Genomic DNA, 21320 nt, shown 5'->3' with positions numbered 1-21320 from the left:
TGGGTAGGGGCATGAAGATTCCATGCCCTCTTTGGGTACCACCTTTCAGGAACCTCCAGTTGTTCAGTTATCCAGAAGCTCCCCAAACCCAGTCCTTTCAGTTTTTTGTGGAGGCTTCATTGCATGGCTATATGGATTAGATCATTGGCCACTGTTGATCACCTCATCCTTTGGCCCCTCTCACCTCTCTGAAAGTTGGGAGATGGGGTTGAAATTCCCAGCCCTATAATCACACCTTGGTCTTTCTGGTGACCCCCATTCTAAGGCTATTTAGAGGTCAGTCACCAGTCATCTCATTAACACACAAAATACATTTTTATCAATCTGGAGATTGCAAGAGTCGTAGAGTTGAAGACTAACTATCTATTCACAATATCATACCATGGATGATGGGAGACTCTCACTCAAGAATAGAGATCCCCTGAGCTTGTGAAGGAGGTAAGAAAAAGATCTGTGTTTTCTGGCAGTGTAACCAAGAAAGCAGCAAGATTCCTGATGTGAATGAGATTAAATAGGAAAACATTCTCTCATCAAAACCTGGTGTATTAGTCTGTTCTCATGCTACTAATAAAGACATACTTGAGACTGGGTAATTTAAAAAGGAAAGTGGTTTAATTGACTCACAGTCCCACATGGCTGGGGTGGCCTCACTATCATGGCAGAAGATGAATGAGGAGCAAAGTCACATCTTACATGGTAGCAGGCAAGAGAACGTGTGCAGGGGAACTCCCATTTATAAAACCATCAGATCTCATGAGACTTACTACCATGGGACCAGAATGGGAAAGCCCCACCCCCATGATTCCATTACTTCCAACCAGGTTCCTCCTACGACACATGGGAATTATAGGAGCTACAATTCAAGATGAGATTTAGGTAAGGACCCAGCCAAATCATATCACCTGGCATAGAAGCAACAGAGACCTGAAGAGGTTGTGCAAACAGAGGAATGGATGATTAGATAGTTATACCAATGAACATCCCTCAATGCCTTAGCACTGGAAAAGAACCAAGGGGTCAAGATAGGAAGGACACTAGTAATGATGACAATTGAATTTTTTACCAGATGGATAACATGGAGTCTCAGCGTCAAAAATGAAGTTGTAGAAAAATATAAAAAAATATATATTTTTGCATGCCTGAGATTGAGGACTAAAGTTTATTCCTGCTTGCTTAGCTCTCTCTCTCACTCTCATGTTTGCTATATAATTTTTAACATTGTTTCAAAAATATAAAAAGAAGAATTATAATTTTGGTGTATTTGAAATAAAAGTATAAACATATTTTAGAAAAACACTTGTCTCCCACCCATTATTACTCTTTATTGGTCATATTAACTAGGGTAATTTTAGATTCATATTTATTCTTGTATTGACATATTTATTAGAGTTCCTGAGAAAAATGTAAAATTTTTCTCCCTAGACTTTAAGTATACTAATTCCACAATTTCCTGTTAATAATATCTGTCAAAAGTATTATACTGACTTTTTCAAGTTGTTTGTTACTCAAGGGAAAAAGTGTTTATCTCTATGTTCTTATTTTGACATTGCTTATTAAAATGTAGAATCTGTATACAACTTCTTTTTCCTCTGAGAGCAACTGAATTATGCAAAATAGCTATAAAAATGATTTCAAGAAAGATAGCCAAGAGTCCTCCCTACTGAGAATTTAACTTTAATTTTCAGATAGTTTTACATGAATTGCCCCATTTGATTTTCAGAACAATAGTATATAGTATGGCAGGCATTTTCACGCAAATTTGACTAAATAAATTATTCCAGAAACTCAAGTGGGCTATTGTGAGAATTAGAAGTAGAAATTCCATCTGCTCAATAAATACTAACCACTATTGCTATTATTTTATACATATGAAAAGTGAGGCTTGTTTATTATGGCTTGATTATGATTATAGCTTGTTCCATTTCTTCTGACCCAGAGTCCAAAGTTTTATCCTCAATGCCCAACAGAAAGTACCTGTTAATTTTTCCCTTCAAATAATCTTAATTGACTTAGTAGTAGAAAAACAACAGGAATAATCTCACAGATCGTATTCCATCTGTAGGATCTCAGTGTAGGCTCAACATTTACTTCTGAACAAAAGAGCTCTGCCAAGTCCAATCCCCTCAACCTCCCATACTACCAGTGTTTATCTTTCGAGGGAAAAAAAAAAAAAAAAAGAAATCCCTAGAAAGGTCTTACTCCTTTTCTCTCGAAGGTGAGAGGAAAAACACCTTTTGAAACTACTCTTGCTGTCAAAGTTCAGTCCTTGATTTGTGAAGTCTGGTCTTGCAAAAGTACTAAATCAAAGTAAAATGGATTTACATTTGTAAACTTTGTTTCCACTTAATGGGATTAGAAAGATCACTCACATTAAACAAACAAAAACATCGGTTCAGCATCAAGACAGATAGAACAGTAAATTAACCATATACAAACTTTGAGACTCAGTGTGAATTTAGGCTTACAAATTCTATTTTAAGATGGTTTGAAGAATCAAGAAACTTCCAGAGTGTGTTTATATTTTTTTATATCTACTCTTTACCTGAGCCATGTGCACTATTGAAGAGAGAAAAGACACAAAAGAATGATATACAACGTGCAATGAGGTTGGTTGGAGAGCAGTTGAAAGACAGATCTTCTAAATCTAAACGTCTCCAGATGCAAATATTTAAGTGTGAAGATTTCAACTCACACAAAAGCAGCAACACTTCCGCTGAAAATCCTCTCAATATGCAGAGAACAAATGCACAACACTTTTTCAGAATATACAGCAATAAATGTTTTCTTACTTCAAATGAAAGTACCTTAAGCTTTCCCAAATAAACTAGTTTTGAATTTATCTGGCAGTATTATGACCCCGATTACACTTATGTCTGCTTACACTTATGAAAAAATTTTGTAGTCTTTTAATTATATCTGTTTACATTCTTATCTTCTCTAAAAGAGAACTCAGTACTGTCTTAACTTCTGGCCTTCCATAGACATCAGATTTCTCCATGTGGAAATCAAGTAAGGTATATGAAATGAAAGCTGCAAACAGCATGATTATTTACTAATTTGTTTTGTCTTTGGGCTTTTGCCAACATATAATCACAATAACCAACTAAATTTGTCAATGCAAGTGATAGTCTCATTTTAATTGAGAGAGATAAAGATCATGTTAGGACTTGTGCAGCCACAAGGCAGATGATATAAATAGACCTGATAAAATAGGAAGGAGGCTAGTAAATGGGCCCAAAGTTTTATTCAAAAAGTTCAACTAAGATAACAAAAGTCAGGCAGATGCTGTAGGGTAAAGTCAGCAAGGTGATTGGGCAACTGGATTTGAGGACCAAGATTAAGTAAGTGGCAAAACCCAAATCAATGATTTTCGCAACAGAAAGATACTTGGGCATAAAAACTTCAGGGACAAGAAAAAAAAGGTTACTTTATGCAGAGCCCTGTGATCCTCACAAATGCTTCTTTTGCAAGCAATGCCTATGAAATATCAAGAGAAAGTTTAGGTGTGTTTGGTATTTTAACAAATATCTTAAATCATATACATTCAGATCAAGCCTGAAAGTTAATCCATTGAGGCTACTGTTAACAAGCACAGTTCTGAAATCCTCTTGTTAAAATTGCTTTCAATATTGCATCATCTCACTTATATATGTAAATCTAAAAATATAACAAAACAGTTAAATATGCGGAAAATAGTAGACCTGTGTTTACCAGGGTGAAGGAAAAGGGGAGAGGTAAGTCAAAAGGTAGAGTTGCAGTTATATAGCGAGAGTAAATCTAGAAATCTAATGCACAGCATGAGGATATAGTCAACAATAATTGCTTTGTATAAATGGAAATTTGCTAAGAGACTATAGATTTCAGGTGCTCTGACTCTGAACCAAAAAAAAATTACTATATGAAGTTATGGATATATTAATATGCTTCCGTAGGTATTGTTTTACTATTTATGTATATTAAAATATTATCATAGACCTTAAACATAGCAAAAAAGACAAAAGAAAAAGAAAATAATAAATATCTGGAAAAAGATTGTTTTCACGTCCACCTTCAAATCACACAGTGAGATCAATGGTATTATTCATGGAGAAGACAAGCTGAATCTATGCTTATGCTTGTCCACTCTGCTGCCAAAATCTCACCCCTACATTGACCATTATTTCAAATAAAAGTAAAATACTTCATTAGCTACTACTTTTTGTGGCAATCAGAAAATTTAAAATAAAAACGTGGGACTGCTGCCTCATTCACATTCTCAAAATACCAACAGTGGCCTAGGGAAAGTAATACAGAGGGTCCTTTGCCTCAAATATCTCATTCTTAGTGGGTATTAGAAAGCTGTGAATAGTTGCAAAACTTATATGAGACCTTCCTCATTGACGTGACTTGAGTAACTCCAGTCAATGCCTTACTGAAAAAAATATTATTTTCACCATATACTTACCTTGCATATCCCAAATTTCATTGATTGGGTGCCATTGCCTTAAGCTCTATATACTTGCAAACAGACGCTTATCTCCCACATCTACAACCAAAAAACATGTTGACGTGCATAACTCTTAGCCCAATATTCACTAACAAATAGTGACGTGCTACTGATCAGACATAGGGCCTCTGATATCTAGTTTTGCCTAATTTTGCAGCACTCAGATCATACATTTTAGAATGTTGTACATCACTAGACAACTCCTCACCACCCCTCACCCCACATACACATTATAACATTGTTTTCTGTAATCTCCAAACATATGTACAAAAAGGGGTTGTCATGGTAGTAATAATCATGGGTTAAGGGGCAGGAAGATGAATTTCAAAATATAGCCTCCCTAGAGTAAAAAGATATTTGCCTAGTGTTCTGATTGATGCAGATTTATTTTTGGACCAGGGAAATAACAGGAAAGAGAAGATTTTACCTACTCCTAATTAAGTAAAGTAAGGTTGAAATACCTATCACAATTTTCAACTCAATTCTTTTACTTTCCAGTTTATGAAAATTTCTCATAGATACTTGCAATAGGTTAATTGTCAGTTCTGGTTTACAGTGTTCTGACTTTTGTAATCTTCCTGTGCCTTCACAGATATGTTTGTGAAAAGTTGAGCCCAGCTGGATCATGGGCTGCAAACCACATGCCATTTTACACCAAAAACCTCTGTTTTCTCTCTGAACCTGCTTGCAATTACTCTCATCCTCTGATTTCCTGGATTTCTGGCACTTTAGCTCAGTTTCTACATCTGTTTCTAACCCACTTGGTTTGGTGAACATCTCCTTCCAAGCTTTTTGGACTTATTCACACATTCTGGGATCTGCTCATTTCTCTGGTTTTGGTGACATCTATCCCATCCCCTCACCTGCTACCATTCCCCTTTTGTACTGGAACAATTGCCAGATGGGGTCTTGCCCCCAGAGCTACAGACAAGTGAAGAGTAGTAATAGTTATTTTGTAAAACCAAAGCCCATGTGGAATCTTTGAATCAGGTGAGCTTGTCTTTCTAGGGTATGAGTATTGTATAATTATTTTTAAACTTATTACTGTTTTGTGTGTCGTTTTTGGTCTTTTGTCTTTAAAGACAATTTTTCCATGGTGTGCACTAAATAGAAAATAGGTTATTTAAGCAAGAACCTTGGGTTGCCAAATAATATTTTGAAAACAAATACAAGAAAATCACACGAGATGATTACATGAAGAGCTGAAGCAAGACTATGAAGTGTAATGTCACTAAAGATTATTGGGTTAAGATCTGAAACTTTTATGCTTATTGTATTATTACAAACTTAAACTAATGAAGCTAAACTGATTCCGAGGTTACATATCACCCAAGTCATACTGAATATTAATTACCATCTTTTTTTATATACATTTTTGAAGTCAGAGATGGGAAGAAACAAGAACTTTGACATGCTTAGTGTTCTTGCCCAAGCTTTGAAGTAGTTTACAAGTGAGAAAATGTTTATACTTTCGAAATGACTGGAAATGACTTCACAATGGATCTTAAAATGGACCAGTTAAATATCATTCCAAGAGACCAATTATCTAGTTATTAAAATGAAGCATAGTAAGTTAGCTGCTATTATTGGCAGCTGAAAGAATAACAGACATGATTTAGAGACCTAACATAATTCCTCAGATATTTAGTAGAAGTAAAAAGTTCAACAGTGAGACACCATCTCACATCAATCAGAATGGCTATCATTAATAAAAGTCAAAAAATAACAGATGATCACGAGTTTTTGGAGAAAATGGAACACTTATACACTGTTGTGGTGGTGTAAATTAGTTCAACCATTTTGGAAAGCAGTGTGGCAATTTCTCAAAGAGCTAAAAACTACCATTCAATCCATCAGTCCTGTTACTGAGTATATACTAGAGGAATATAAATCATTTCACCATAAAGACACATGCACACTTATGTTAATTGCAGCACTATTCACAATAGCAAAGACATGGAATCAACCTAAATGCTCATCAATGACAGATTGGATAAAGAAAACATGGTACATATATGCCATGGAATACCATGCAGTCATAAAAAAGAATAAGATCATGCCTTTTGCGAGAACATGGATGGAGCTGGAGGCTGTTATCCTTAGCAAACTAACACAAGAACAGAAGACCAAATGCCACATGTTCTCACCTATAAGTGGGAGCTAAATGATGAGCACTCATGAACACAAAGAAGCGGACAACAGACATAGGTCTACTTGAGGGTGAAGGGTGGGAGGAGGGAGAGGAGTAGAAAAAATAACTGTTTGGTACTAGACTTATTACCTGGGTGATAAAATAATCTGTATAAGAAACTCCTGTGACATGAGTTTTCTTATATAGCAAAACTTCGTGTGTACCCCGAACCTAAAATGAAAGTTAAAAAAAGAAAGAACTGAGAAGGTCAGCTTCATGAACAATGATGAACAATGATCTTTAAGATGAATATTCTAGTAATGTGTTTATTACCATGTTTATTTCCTGTCTCTCTAACTCTTTAAACGTTTATGTCCTACAGTTTAACATCTGCATTGTTTATATATTCTATATAAATATTTGTATTCACCTGATTTCAAAACCTTTTTGGATTAAAAAGGCTTGAGATTGAACAAAGAGCATATTTAAAAGCAGTTGTTTAATTTGTTTTTAAATTACAAACAAATTTTTCCTTTGTGAAGGAATTGACATTTTTATTTCTTTTTTCTTTAAATAACTCCTTTATGTTCTTTGTAATATGAGATCAGTATGCTGAAAGATATTGTCTTTGAATATAAACTCCCAATTTGGTAGGAACTATTTTCCCTTTATATTCGTAGTACTCAATTTTTGAAAATTGATTTTGTATGCTACTGGGTAGCACATTTAATTCAACTTATACTACAAATTAACAAAAATGATGCTTTTTTTTTCTTTTTGTTGTTTTTTTTTTTTCTGTTTTTCTTGATAGCAATTTTTTTCTTAGTCTATATGTCAGAATACACATTGCCCACCTTATCCAACAGTAGAAAAACATAAGAAGAGAAAAACATTAAAAAATGACAAGGAAGATAATGGAAGGTTTGTGCATTTTTTTCCTTAAAGATTTTGAATCATTATGAGTTTTAAACCATTTGTAATGTTCCTGTGTTTAAACCTAAGCAATACAAGTAGTAACTAAGGTTTGTTTAGTTAGTGAAATATCACCCAATGTACATTTACTGTACTGCTTGGCTTTATTTTGTCAGTATACTTTGAACCATAAGCCCTAAGAAACAGTTTTGCAAATTTATCGATGACTCAAAATAAGTAAATACATATATATTTATTTAAAATCTATTTTTTTCTTTTTTTATTATACTTTAAGTGCTAGGGCACATGTGCACAATGTGCAGGTTTGTTACATATGTATACATGTGCCATGTTGGTGTGCTGCACCCATTAACTCGTCATTTACATTAGGTATATCTCCTAATGCTATCCCTCCCCCTTACTCCCTCCCCATAAAAGGATCCGGTGTGTGATGCTCCCTTTCCTGTGTCCAAGTGATTTCATTGTTCAATTCCCACCTATGAGTGAGAACATGCAGTATTTGGTTTTCTGTTCTTGTGATAATTTGCTGAGCATGATGGTTTCCAGCAGCATCCATGTCCCTACAAAGGAGAGAACTCATCCTTTTTTATGGCTGCATAGTATTCCATGGTGTATATGTGCCACATTTTCTCAATCCAGTCTGTCACTGATGGACATTTGGGTTGATTCCAAGTCTTTGCTATTGTGAATAGTGCCGCAGTAAACATACGTGTGCATGTGTCTTTACAGCAGCATGACTTATAATCCTTTGGGTATATCCCCAGTAATGGGATGGCTGGGTCAAATGGTATTTCTAGCTCTAGATCCTTGAGGAATTGCCACACTGTGTTCCACAATGGTTGAACTAATCTACAGTCCCACCAACAGTGTAAAAGTGTTCCTATGTCTCCACATCCTCTCCAGCACCTGTTGTTTCCTGGTTTTTTAATGATTGCTATTCTAACTGGTGTGAGATGGTATCTCATTGTGGTTTTGATTTGCATTTCTCTGATGGCCAGTGATGAGGAGCATTTTTTCATGTGCCCGTTGGCCGTATGAATGTCTTCTTTTGAGAAGTGTCTGTTCATATCCTTTGTCCACTTTTTGATGGGATTGTTTGGTTTTTCTTGTAAATTTGATTGAGTTCTTTATAGGTACTGGATATTAGCCCTTTATCAGATGAGTAGATTGCAAAATTTTTCTCCCATTCTGTAGGTTGCCTGTTCACTCTGATGGTAGTTTCTTTTGCTGTGCAGAAGCTCTTTAGTTTAATTAGATCCCATTTGTCAATTTTGACTTTTGTTGTCATTACTTTTGGTGTTTTAGACATGAAGTCCTTTCCCATGCCAATGTCCTGAATGATATTACCTAGGTTTTCTTCTAGGGTTTTTATGGTTTTAAGTCTAACATTTAAGTCTCTAATCCATCTTGAATTAATTTTCATATAAGGAGTAAGGAAAGGATCGAGTTTCAGCTTTCTACTTATGGCTAGCCAATAAAAGGACCTCTTCAAGGAGAACTACAAACCACTGCTTAGTGAAATAAAAAAGGACACAAACAAATGGAAGAACATACCATGCTCATGTATAGGAAGAATCAATATTGTGAAAATGGCCATACTGCCCAAGGTAATTTATAGATTCAATGCCATCCCCATTAAGCTACCAATGACTTTCTTCACAGAATTGGGAAAAATTGCTTTGAAGTTCATATGGAACCAAAAAAGACCTCACATTGCCAAGACAATCCTAAGCCAAAAGAACAATGCTGGAGGCATCATGTTACCTGACCTCAAACTATACTACAAGGCTACAGTAACCAAAACAGCATGGCACTAGTACCAAAACAGAGATATAGACCAATGGAACAGAACAGAGCCCTCAGAAATAATACCACTCATCTACAGCCATCTGATCTTTGACAAACCTGACAAAAACAAGAAATGGGGAAAGGATTCCCTATTTATTTAAAGTCTATTAATTATGATAGGTCATTAAAATCAACTCTCTAAAAAAGATATACATGTTAATGATTCTGAAGACTGTGATCTAAACGTTATCCCTCTTGAAAGAGGTCAAATTGCAAGTAAAATAATATTTTTTAGTAAATTTCGAACTGTTGATAAATTCTTCAACCAAGGAAAAGTTGCTTCCTGTCATCTAACACTGAAGTGATGATGATAATCATAATTAGAATGCAAGCTACAAGAAACAGTTAAGGGTACCTGTTATGAACTGAGGTCTATATCCCCCGAGTCAGCAATGTGATGGTGTTTGGAGGTGGAGCCTTCAGAAGGTAATTAATACCCTTGTAAGAAGAGGCCAGAGAGCTTGATAACCTTCTTTCTGCCATGTGAGGAGCCAAGAAGCTGGCTGTCTGCAAAGTGCAAGAAGACCCCCACTAGAAGCTAGCTATACTGGCACCCTCATCTTGGCTTTCCAACTTCCAGAACTGTGAGAAATGTATGTTTGTGGTTTAGTCAATGGTCTATGGTAATTTGTTATAGCAGTCCAAGCCAAGACAGTGCCTCATTTACTACATACCATTTATATTATATAGGCTCCTTTCAGAAACCGATGTTCAAATAAGAGAAAGGATACTGAAACACATAACACCATCACTAGTTTTTAGTATACAAATATTAAGAAATAGTTTTTATTAAACTATTTAATCCAAGAAATGCAGATTCATGTAGTTTCTAATTTTTTTGTTGCTGTTGTTTCTAAATTTTTATGTATAATTGACAAAATGAAGAAACTTAACACTGTCCTAGATTTTAGCTGCCTAAAGAATGAAAAAAAATCTTTGAAAACCCACAAGTGACATGGATCGAATTTGTGGTTAAATAGATATAGATAACAAACAGAATACACCTTTTTAAAACCGGTACAATGCCATTGGTTCTGATTATACTTTTCTTTAAATTGAAAGACAAGGCATTTATGTGGTATCTCTAACCATCACAACTTTTGTGTGACAAAAAGAAATTATCACCAAAATACAGCTCCTTAAGTAAGTGTCTGATTTCACACTTCCAGAAAAAGTGCTCTTTTTGGTCAAGCCAGCAAGAATTGAGAAAGATTAAGAAAGTGCTTCAAAGATGTTTATTAAAAGCCAGTCATAAAAATGTGGAGTAGATGTAACATCAAGCATGCCAAATAAAGTAAAACTGTCATCAAGAAGATTCAACAGCTATGAAGAGTTCTTCAAAATATGATATGTCTTTCTAGATGATAACAAAATTTATCAATTCCAAATGTCTACATTAGTCTTTCATAAAGACACCAATGAGTCACAGGAAAAAAATTAAAAATAAAAAATACCCTATCTCAGGGAATCATGCTAACAACCTGATGTGTTTTCTTCCACATATTTATGTCTGCTCATAAGTATTTACAAACATATATTAGCATATATGCATTTTGAATTTTTTCTCTTGCTGTGCTTAAATTTTTTTTCATAATAAAACAAGACCTCTGCAATTTGCTTTTTAAGGTGTACTCTGTGTCCCTGACAACCATCCAGGTCAACTTGATGATTAGCACATTTGTTTTAATAGCTATGTAGTATTCTATAAGTATGATTTATTCAAGTATGTGTGTGTGTGTGTTTGTGTGTATGAGAGAGAGAGAGAGGGAGAGAGAGAGAAGAGAAAAGAGAGAGACAGACAGACAGAAAAAGAGAGACAGAGGAGGATATTCAGGATTCTGTCCACTACAGTATTTTGCCACAGGCAACAGTGCTGAAATGAAAATGCTTGAACACATATTTTTATGATTTTCAAAAGTATGTTTGCAAGTTCAAAGAATAGATGTGTTGTTTTTAATAAATATCAAGAGATTATTTACTACTACCCAAATTATATTGTAATTTCTTCTTGAACCGTTTAATTTGCAGCCTCCTATCAGTGAGGTTGAGAAATGTTTTATGCTTATTGACCTTTTGCAATATTTCTTTTATGAATTATTGCCATTTTCTATTGTCCATTTGTCTGTTAGGCTCTATGATTAGCTTATTAGGCTTTGTGGTTTATATGCATCAGAAAGAGTAAAACTTAATTTTGTGTGGAACAAGTACTTACCCTGGTGTAGTATATTTCATTAGAATTTGTTTATAGGGATATTTGCCATAGAAAAGTTATTTTTTATTAGTGGAGTATGCTTTTTATTTCCTTTGTGGCTTCTAAGTACCCTTTTTTGGTTATTATACCTTTTTCCATAAATATCTTTAAATATTACAAAAATTACACATTCTTTTAAATATTTTAAAGACTTATTCATTTAGATTTTAATCCACTTTTAATTTTTTAGTTGAAAAGTAAGAGAAAAGTACATAAATTATGAGCACAAATTGAACTAACCAAGGTAACAATCAATCTGCTCAAGAAATTGAGCATCGCAACCACCTCCTCCTGCACTATCCAAGTGACCATCCCTACTCCAAAGCAAATGTTAGTCACTACACTGACTTCTAACACAATAGACTTGTTTTGTCTGTTTTCAACTATATAAAAATGAATCATAGAGTATGTGTTGTTTTGTATCTGGCTCCTTTCACTAAAATTTTGGTTTATAAAATTCATCCATGTGGTTGAACACCGTTGTAGATTGTTCATTTTAATTGTTTTACAGTATTTATTGTATGACTAAAACACTACTTATTTATTCTATTATTGATACACTTTGGGTTGTTTTTGCTTTGGGAGTATAAACATTCTTATATCTATGTTTCACGTATATGTTCATGAATTTGTGCTGAATAAATACTTGAGTGTGAAATTGTTATGTTATGAGATATATAGTAGTCAAACATAGAAGATAATGCAAAACAATTTAAAAGTGATTGTAGCAATGTATTCTACAGCAGCAGCGTGTGAGACTGCCAGTTGCTCAAATTATTGCCAATACTTGGTATTTTTTGTCTTTTAATTTTAGACATTCTGGAGAGTATGTAGTAATTTTTCATCTTGGAAAATTACATTAAATTAGTGTCCATTCCTCTAATTTTGATAACTTTTTCACAAGTTTATTGGTTATTAGATATTTCCTTTATTTTGAAGTGCTTATTGTCCATCTTACATTGGGTCATCTGTTATTGAATCATAAACATTCCTTGAATATTTAAATATGAGTGCTTGATCAGTTTTTGTCACAAATATCCTTTTTCAGTTTTTGCCCTTTTATTATTCTGAAAATGCCAATTGATTAAAATTAAGTTTACTGTTGTTCAATAGTTTGTTTTTTCACAGTGTGTTTTGTGTCCTGTTAAAGAATTCCTTCTCTCATTTGGCATTCATTTGGCTTGGCAAAATTGGTGTTCATTTTTTTTTTTAACCTATGACTTTTCCTCTTTGGTGATATACCCATGGTAGGGGTAAGGGAGGGACCTATAACAAATTCTAGGTTTCCATTTTGTCAGGAGTTAGAAGCATGAATTAATTTAGGAATATCACTCTTCCTTCTCTCATATTTTTGAAGCAATTTTATTTGAGTTTTTTATATGCATCTTTGACATCAATATTTTTTGCCACTAGTTCTGCTTGATGAGTCACTGAGTACTTTTTCGTAATGAACTTAATCTTCACATGGCCTAAGTTGTTTAAGATGCAGCACCTGATGGTCCCTGGTATTTCCTCACACAGTTAAGTCTCATTTGCATGGCATAAGACAGTTTTTTTTCTCATTTGTTCTAAAAACATATTTTTGATTATCTCTGAAATGTAACTAGTATATTTTTACTCTGAATAGTTCTAAAAATAATTCATGTTTCTCATCAAATACAAGACCTATAAATACAAAATAATTTGCACCAGAATAATTACCAAATCCTTGTTCAATTTATTTGCTATCTTCATTAGTCAACCCTGTCAGGTAAACTTGATAAGCATCCCAAACTGCATTGAGGGCTATCATTTAAGGCTAATATGTCCTCCTCAACTAGATTATCATTGCTTAAAACATACTGAGTACATGACACATAATTTGAGAGACTCTCTAACAACTCAAATATATAACGATTCATTTATGAGAGATAATTGTGTAGAACAACAACAACAACAACAAAATCACACCTGCCTTACATGCAGGCACTTGTCTTTACTATTCAATTTTATCCCCCATAATTCTGAAATGATTTAAGCATTCAGGTTATAAAGTTTCTCATAAGTGCAAACTTTGAATGTCTTATAGTGAATTTTATTTTCAGTTTATCTTTAATTCAGGCGTCACTCATTACTGTTTCTTAATTTCCAATATGTTTTTTTTTAATTTTTATTTATTTATTTTATTTTATTTTTGACTCCTAGTTTTATTAGATTGTCATGAGTAAATATGCAGGTGTTTTCTGCCAGAAAAATAAAAAGAAAAAATGATGAATTGGAAAGTCTTTATCCTGTGAACCTTTACCCTTGTTGACAGAAACTCCTGTCAAAGAAGTTTCTGTTCTCCAAGGTCTCCCTGCATGGCAACTGCATCTCTTCCAACTACAGGAGCGGGGAACAATCAGATCGGTGGAACAGTGACCTTCTAGTTCTAGTAGCACTGGCATGAACAAACAATGCCACCAAAAGCAAGTCCATAGGGCAGCCCCCTTCCAAAGGATTCTGCGACTTGAATTATTCAAATAAGATTTTTGCCCGGCTTCTGGGAAAAGTAATCCATATCCACCAAAAGTATCTTGGCTTTTGCTTGTTACCAAAGAGAGCAAAGTCCTGTAGCAACTACTGCTCTCTCGAGCACAGATCTCAGAATTCTAGCCTTATACACATCCTCCAGGTGAGGTCAGAACACCCCTCTCAGTATTAGATTACTTCCCAGAGAGACAGAGAAGGACTATGGCACCTAGGGATGTGGCCAAGATGCCATACTCCCAGAATTTCTGACAGCCTAGTCTGAAATGAGTATTTCAACACCATTTTTTTTTTTTTTTTCTTGGTGGGAAGTTTTATTTATTTATTTATTTTTTTAAAATTTATTTACATTTTTTTATTATTATTACACTTTTAAGTTCTAGATTTTATGTGTGCATAAAGTGCGGAGTTTGTTACATATGTGTACTTGTGCCATGTTGGTCTACTACCACCCATCAACTCAGCACCCATCAACTCGTCATTTACATCAGGTACTTAACTCCCAATCCCTCCCCCCCTCCCACTCCTCCCATGATAGGCCCGGTGTGATGTTCCCCTTCCGAGGAGTCAAGTGATCTCATTGTTCAGTTCCCACCTATGAGTGGTGAGAACATCGGTGTTGGTTTTTCTGTTCTTGTGATAGTTTGCTAAAGGCGGTGGTTTCCAGCTGCATCCATGTCCTAGGGACACAAACTCATCCTTTTGATGGCTGCCCTAGTATTCCATGGTGTATATGTGCCACATTTTCTCAATCCAGTCTGTCACTGATGGACATTTGGAGCTGATTCAAGTCTTTGCTATTGTGTAATAGTGCCATAATGAAACATCTGTAACACCATTTTTTAAACATAATAAAATGATTGCATTAATTGCCTCTGGTACAGTTCTAAATGGATTTTACAAGTATGATTTGTAAGATACTAATAGGTGACAAATGAAAGATGAATAAATGTTTGGAAAATGCTTGTGGTATGGTTTGGCTCTGTGTTCCCACGCAAATTTCATCTCAAATTACAATCCCCTTAATCCCCACGTGTCAAGAGAGGGACCTGGTGGGAGGTGATTAGATCATGGGAGCAGTTTCCCCCATGCTGCTTTTATGATCGTGAGTGAGTCCTCATGAGATCTGATGGTTTTATAAGTCTGACTGTTCTACTTTCACACATGCTGTCTCTCACCTACCGACATGTAAGACTTGCCTACTTCCCCTTCCATCATGACTGTAAATTTCCTGTGGTCTCCCCAGTCATGTGGAACTGTGAGTCAATTAAACCTCTTTTCTTTATAAATTACCCAGTGTCAAGTAGTATCTTTATAGCAGTGTGAAAATGGACTAATACATTTGGTTAACCAGAAAAGTTTCTTTATTGCAAGATTTGTAAGAGGCTTAAATATTTGAATACACATAATTTGCTGTTTGAGGCAGAATTCCTGGTGTTTCTAATTATTTTGACTGAAGAACACTTTTTTGTTGTAGTTGTTATGTCTGTTTTCATTGTTGTTTTAACATCATTTCCAAGATTACTTTTCTACAAAACATACTTTGGAAAAAGTTGGTCTTTATTTTTGTTCCAAAAATGACTGAATATATCACTATTTTCTTAATTTTCAAGTAAATTATTATATAATTCTAATTATAATACAATTATTCATATTTAATTATTATAACGTAATTTGTGTATTTAGTAAAAGTAAAATAATGAAAAATCATTTCAAATTTTCATAGTCAAACCATACATGGCAGATAGCATGAAAAGTTAGTCTCTTTCCCAACCTAATATTCAATTCTATTTTCCAAAAGTATGCATATATACACACAATTATATTTTCTAATTTTATCTTTTAAAATATAGATATATAATTAGGCACATACTATAATCACTCTTTTGCCTTTTGCCCCATTTAAAAATAATCTTAACTGAATCTCTAGATATCTCTGTATTAGCTGTATACTAAGATTTGTTTCACTTTTAAGACCTGCATTATATTTTATTGTGTGAATATATTATTACCTATTTAACTAGTCCTCTACTGAAAGACTTTTGGATTGCTCCAGCTTTTTGCAATTAAAAACAAAGCAGAAGTAAATAAACTTATAGATATATCAGATGGCAGAAATGTTTTTAGGATAGATTTCTAATAAGGTAATTGCTGTGTCAAATATCAGGCATATGTTTAATTAAAAGTTGTCTTATTAAGAAATCTTTCGCAGTTTCTATGTCTAGTATGGTATTGCCTAGGTTGTCTTCCAGGGTTTTTATGGTCTGGGATTTTTACATTTAAGTCTTTTATGCATCTTGAGTTGATGTTTGTATATGGTGTAAGGAAGGAATCCAATTTCAATCTTCTGCATATGTCTAGTCAGTTATCCCAGTACCATTTATTGAACAGAGTCTTTATCCACTGCCTATTTTTATCAGCTTTGTCAAAGATCAGATGGTTGTAGTTGTATGGCCTTATTTCTGTTCCATTGGTCTATGTGTCTGTTTTTGTACAAGTACAATGCTGTTTTGGTTATTGTATCCCTGTATTATACTTTGAAATCAAGTAGCATGATGTATCCAGCTTTTTTCCTTTTGCTTAGAATTGCCTTGGCTATTTTTGACTCTTTTTTGGTTCCACATGAATTTTAAAATAGTTTTTTTCTACTTCTCTGAAGAGTGTCGTTGACTGTTGGACAGGAATAGCATAGAATCTGCAAATTTCTTTGCACAGTATTGCTGTTTTAATAATATCGATTCTTCTAATCTGTGAGCATGGAGTGTTTTTCCACTTGTTTCTGTCATCTCTGATTGACAAATGGGATCTAACTAAACTTAGCTTCTGCACAGCAAAAGAAATTATGAACAGAGTAAACAGACAACCTGCAGAATGGGAGAAAATATTTGCAAACAACACATCTGACAAAGTTATAACATTGAGCATCTATAGGGAACATAAACAAATTTCCAAAAAAAAAAAAAAACTCATTAAAAAGTGGGTAAAGGACACTTTTCAAAAGAAGGCATACATGCAACCAATAAGCATACGAAGAATAGCTAATTATTGCTGATCGTTAGGGAAATGGAAATCAAAACTACAATGTGATACCATCTCACGTCAGTCAAAATGACTATTATTAAAAAATCAAACAGTAACAGGTGTTGGTGAGGTTGCGGAGAAAAGGAAACACACATACACTGTTGGTGTGAGTGTAAAGTAGTTCAACCATTGTGCGAAGCAGTGTGGCAATTCCTCAAAGAGCTAAAAATGGAATTACCATTTAATCCAGCAATCCCATTACTGGTTATATACCCAGAGAAATATATTAACACATCAATCTACCACAGAGACACATGCATGTGTATGTTCAATGCAGCTGTATTCACAATAACAAAGACATGGAATCAACCTCAATGCTCATCAGTGGTAGACTGGATAAAGAAAATGTGGTACATAAACACCATAGAATACTATGCAGTCATGAAAAAGAACAAGATCATGGTCCTTTGCAGAAACATGCATAGAGCAGGGGGCCATCATCTTTAGCAAACTAATGCATGGACAAAAAAATAAATACCACATATTCTCACTTATAAGTAGGAGGTAAATGAAGAGAATATATGCACACAAAGAGGGGAACAGCAGACACTGGAGTCTACCTGAGGGTGGAGTTTCGGAGGAGGGAGAGGACCAGAAAAAATGACTATTGGGTTACTAGGCTTAGTACCTGAGTGTTGAAATAATCTGTACAACAAACCTCCATGACACGAGTTTACCTGTATAACAAACCTGCATGTGTATCTCTGAACCTAAAATAAAAGTGGAAAAAAAAGTTATAATCAAAAGCAATTATAAGAGGCCGGGCACCATGGCTTATGCCTCTAATCCTAGCATGTTGGGAAGCCGAGATGGGTTGATCACTTGAGGTCAGGAGTTCAAGCCCAGCCTGATGAACATGGTGAAACCTCATCTCTATTAAAACAAAGTTAACTGGGTGTGGTGGCGTGAGCCTGTGATCCCAGCTACTTGGGAGGGTGAGGCAGGAGAATTGCTTGAATCCAGGAGGCGGAGGTTGCAGTGAGCCGAGATTGCGCCACTGCACTCCAGCCTGGGCAACAAGAGCAAAACTTCATCTCAAAAAAAAACAAAATAAAACAAAATGAAACAAAACAAAACCCAAAAGTAATTATAACAATTTAAACTATTTAAAGTAACAGTGTAAGAGATTGCATGTTTAGTCATATCCTTGCCACAGAATTCTCACATGTTAAAATTATTGCCAATCTGACAGAGGAAGATATAGAAATACTGAGATTGTATAAAGGATGGTTAAGTCTGAAGATCTCATACAAATGAGCCATTTTCAGCTCTTTGTGAATCTATTTATTTTGTACATTATTCTAATAAAATTTTAGTTTTTCTTATTTATTTGTAAGGCATTTTCTCTGTTAAGGAGATCAGCTCTTCTTTACTCTGATGTATGTTGAAAGTATTTTCTAAGTTTGTGTTTTTGTGTGTTTTATATTATGTTGTGCTTTTGTTATGGTGTCCTTATTATAAAGAAATTTGAGTGTATTTACAGTGTACCTACTTTTATGGATTCTGGGTTTTGAGTGTTGCTTAAAAAGGCACTTCCTATCAAAGATTGAAAAAGAATAAAGAGAACATATTTGTGTGTGTGTGTGTGTGTGTGTGTGTGTATGCATGTTTAAATCTTTGATCACTGGGATTTTATTTTGTTATAAGTAGTAAGGTAGAAATTCCCCACAGTCAAGCCTTGAAAAGACACCCTGATCGTAGCCTTATGGGAGACCCTGCACCAGAGGCACACAGCTAAACTGCTACTGAATTTCTGATCCACAGAAACTGTGACATCATAAATATATATATTTTAAATGTCTAAGTTTCTTGATAATTTGTTTTGCAGCAGTAGATAACTAATAGTGCTTGTTTTGTCTCAAAACGACTACAAATGTTTCTAGTGTTTAATCACTTGCCCATTTACTCAAATTTTATTTAAGATTTATTGAAAAATCAGGAATGAATCGTAAGTTTTACCAAATGGTCTTAGTTTTTGATCATTTGACTTATGAATATGGTGAATTATATTAATGGATTTTGTAATATTGAATCATCCTTATATTCCTGGAATAAACTCCATTTATTTTCTTTACATTAGTCTTTAAATATATTGTAGAATTATGTTTTATGTGATTTATTTGAGATTTTACATTTACATTTGAAAATGATGTATCTGTTTGTATTTTGATTATGAAAAGTCTTGTCAGTCTATACCATGGAAAAGTTTAAAAAACATTGAAATTTTCCATTTTTGGAAGGCTGAATTGACTTCACCTGTGATTCCAACCAGGGCTGGTGTTTTTTAGAAGTGAATATTTGAACATTCTCTCAATTCTACAATTGTTTAAATTTTATATTTAATCTATGATAATATTTCATATTATCTAGGATTGTCTACATGATATCCATGTTTTAAGAATTTTTTGTTGAACAAAATACTTTAATATTTCTTTAACATTTCTGAGTATCTCTGGTTATTTCTACATTCTCAGGCCTCATTATTCATCCATAAAAGTATTATGATAGAGGTAAATACCCCAGCTTCTTTCTCACTCGGGTGGAATAATCCCGAGTTTCCCATAATTCGTTATCTGGATGAAGCCCAGCTGACTACAACAGGAACCTAGTTGGTATTTTATCTTTTACAGACTTGCTTACCTGTACTGTCTCTCTTCTCCAATGCCCACCTGGTATTTTAAAGAATCACCTCCCAGGTAAACTATTCACACTGAAATCCTTGTCCCAATGTTTAAAACTAGGGGAAGGCAAACTAGTTACCTGCCCAGGTAGAAACACTTTTCTAGCAGCTCCGTAACAAAATTCATTAAAGCATTATTACCATTAATCCTTAGTTGTGTTCATCTTTTCCCAACTTCAGAACAGAAAGAAATTAGGCACTATGAGATGACAGCCAATGATGAGAAAGAATGATTTGTAGGAAGACTAATTTCAAATTTAATGAACTGGAGAAATAGTTTGCAAATCTTGTCATTAATTATTCTATGATTCATTATGAATGACAAAGATTTACTATAGTGATATAAAATATTGTATAAAATATAAATAGGTAATAGATAATACCCTAAATTTTTATGATTAAATATTTATATTCATATAAATATTATACTTTATATTTATAAATATAAAATATTTAAATATATTTATAAATACATTCTATGTATACTTAATTTCTGATCCACAAAAACTATGACATAATAAATATATATATATTTTTTGAAGTCCTGGGTTTATTTTTATTTATTTATTTTTTATTATACTTTATGTTCTAGGGTGCATGTGCACAACGTGCAGGTTTGTTACATATGTATACATGTGCCGTGTTGGTGTGCTGCACCCATTAACTCGTCATTTATATTAGGTATATCTCCTAATGCTATCCCTCCCCTCACCCCCACCCCACAACAGGCCCTGGTGTGTGATGTTCCTCTTCCTGTGTCCAAGTTATCTCATTGTTCAATTCCCACCCATGAGTGAGAACATGCGGTGTTTGGTTTTCTGTTCTTGCAATAGTTTACTGAGAATGATGGTTTCCAGCTGCAACCATTCAACTTATGAATATGGTGAATTAGATTAATAGATTTTGTCATATAAATAGTTGTCATATAAACATTTTTATAGTTATAAATATGTATTTACATATTTATATAAATATAAATATATAGATAGTATATATATTTATATAAATATAAATAAAACATTAAGCTTTAAAAAGGAGCAATTAGTGAAGAAAACCATGGCTGTCATAATTATAGCTTGCTCTTCTTAATTAATTTTATAGAAAATCTTCATTTGCCTATATTTTGTCATTAGAATCTAATGTAATGTTCCAAAATTCAAAGGGCTTTATGATCACTAATAACAACTTGAGATTTACAGTTCTGTACACAATGCTAGCTTCTTCCAAATAATGAATAGCTGATGCCAAAGAGAATCTAATCAAATCTTAATATTTAAAGAAGTAGTTGTAGTTTCTAAAAAAGGATACAACATGTTGTGGAAATACATTATTTATTAATCTGTTATTGAAATAACAAAGCTAATCTGTCCTCTGAAATGGCCAGATTTACCATGGCCTTAGT

Source organism: Papio anubis, chromosome 5 (assembly GCF_008728515.1).
Source record: "Papio anubis isolate 15944 chromosome 5, Panubis1.0, whole genome shotgun sequence".
Classification (NCBI taxonomy): domain Eukaryota; kingdom Metazoa; phylum Chordata; class Mammalia; order Primates; family Cercopithecidae; genus Papio; species Papio anubis.
Note: the sequence above shows the minus strand (reverse complement) of the source record.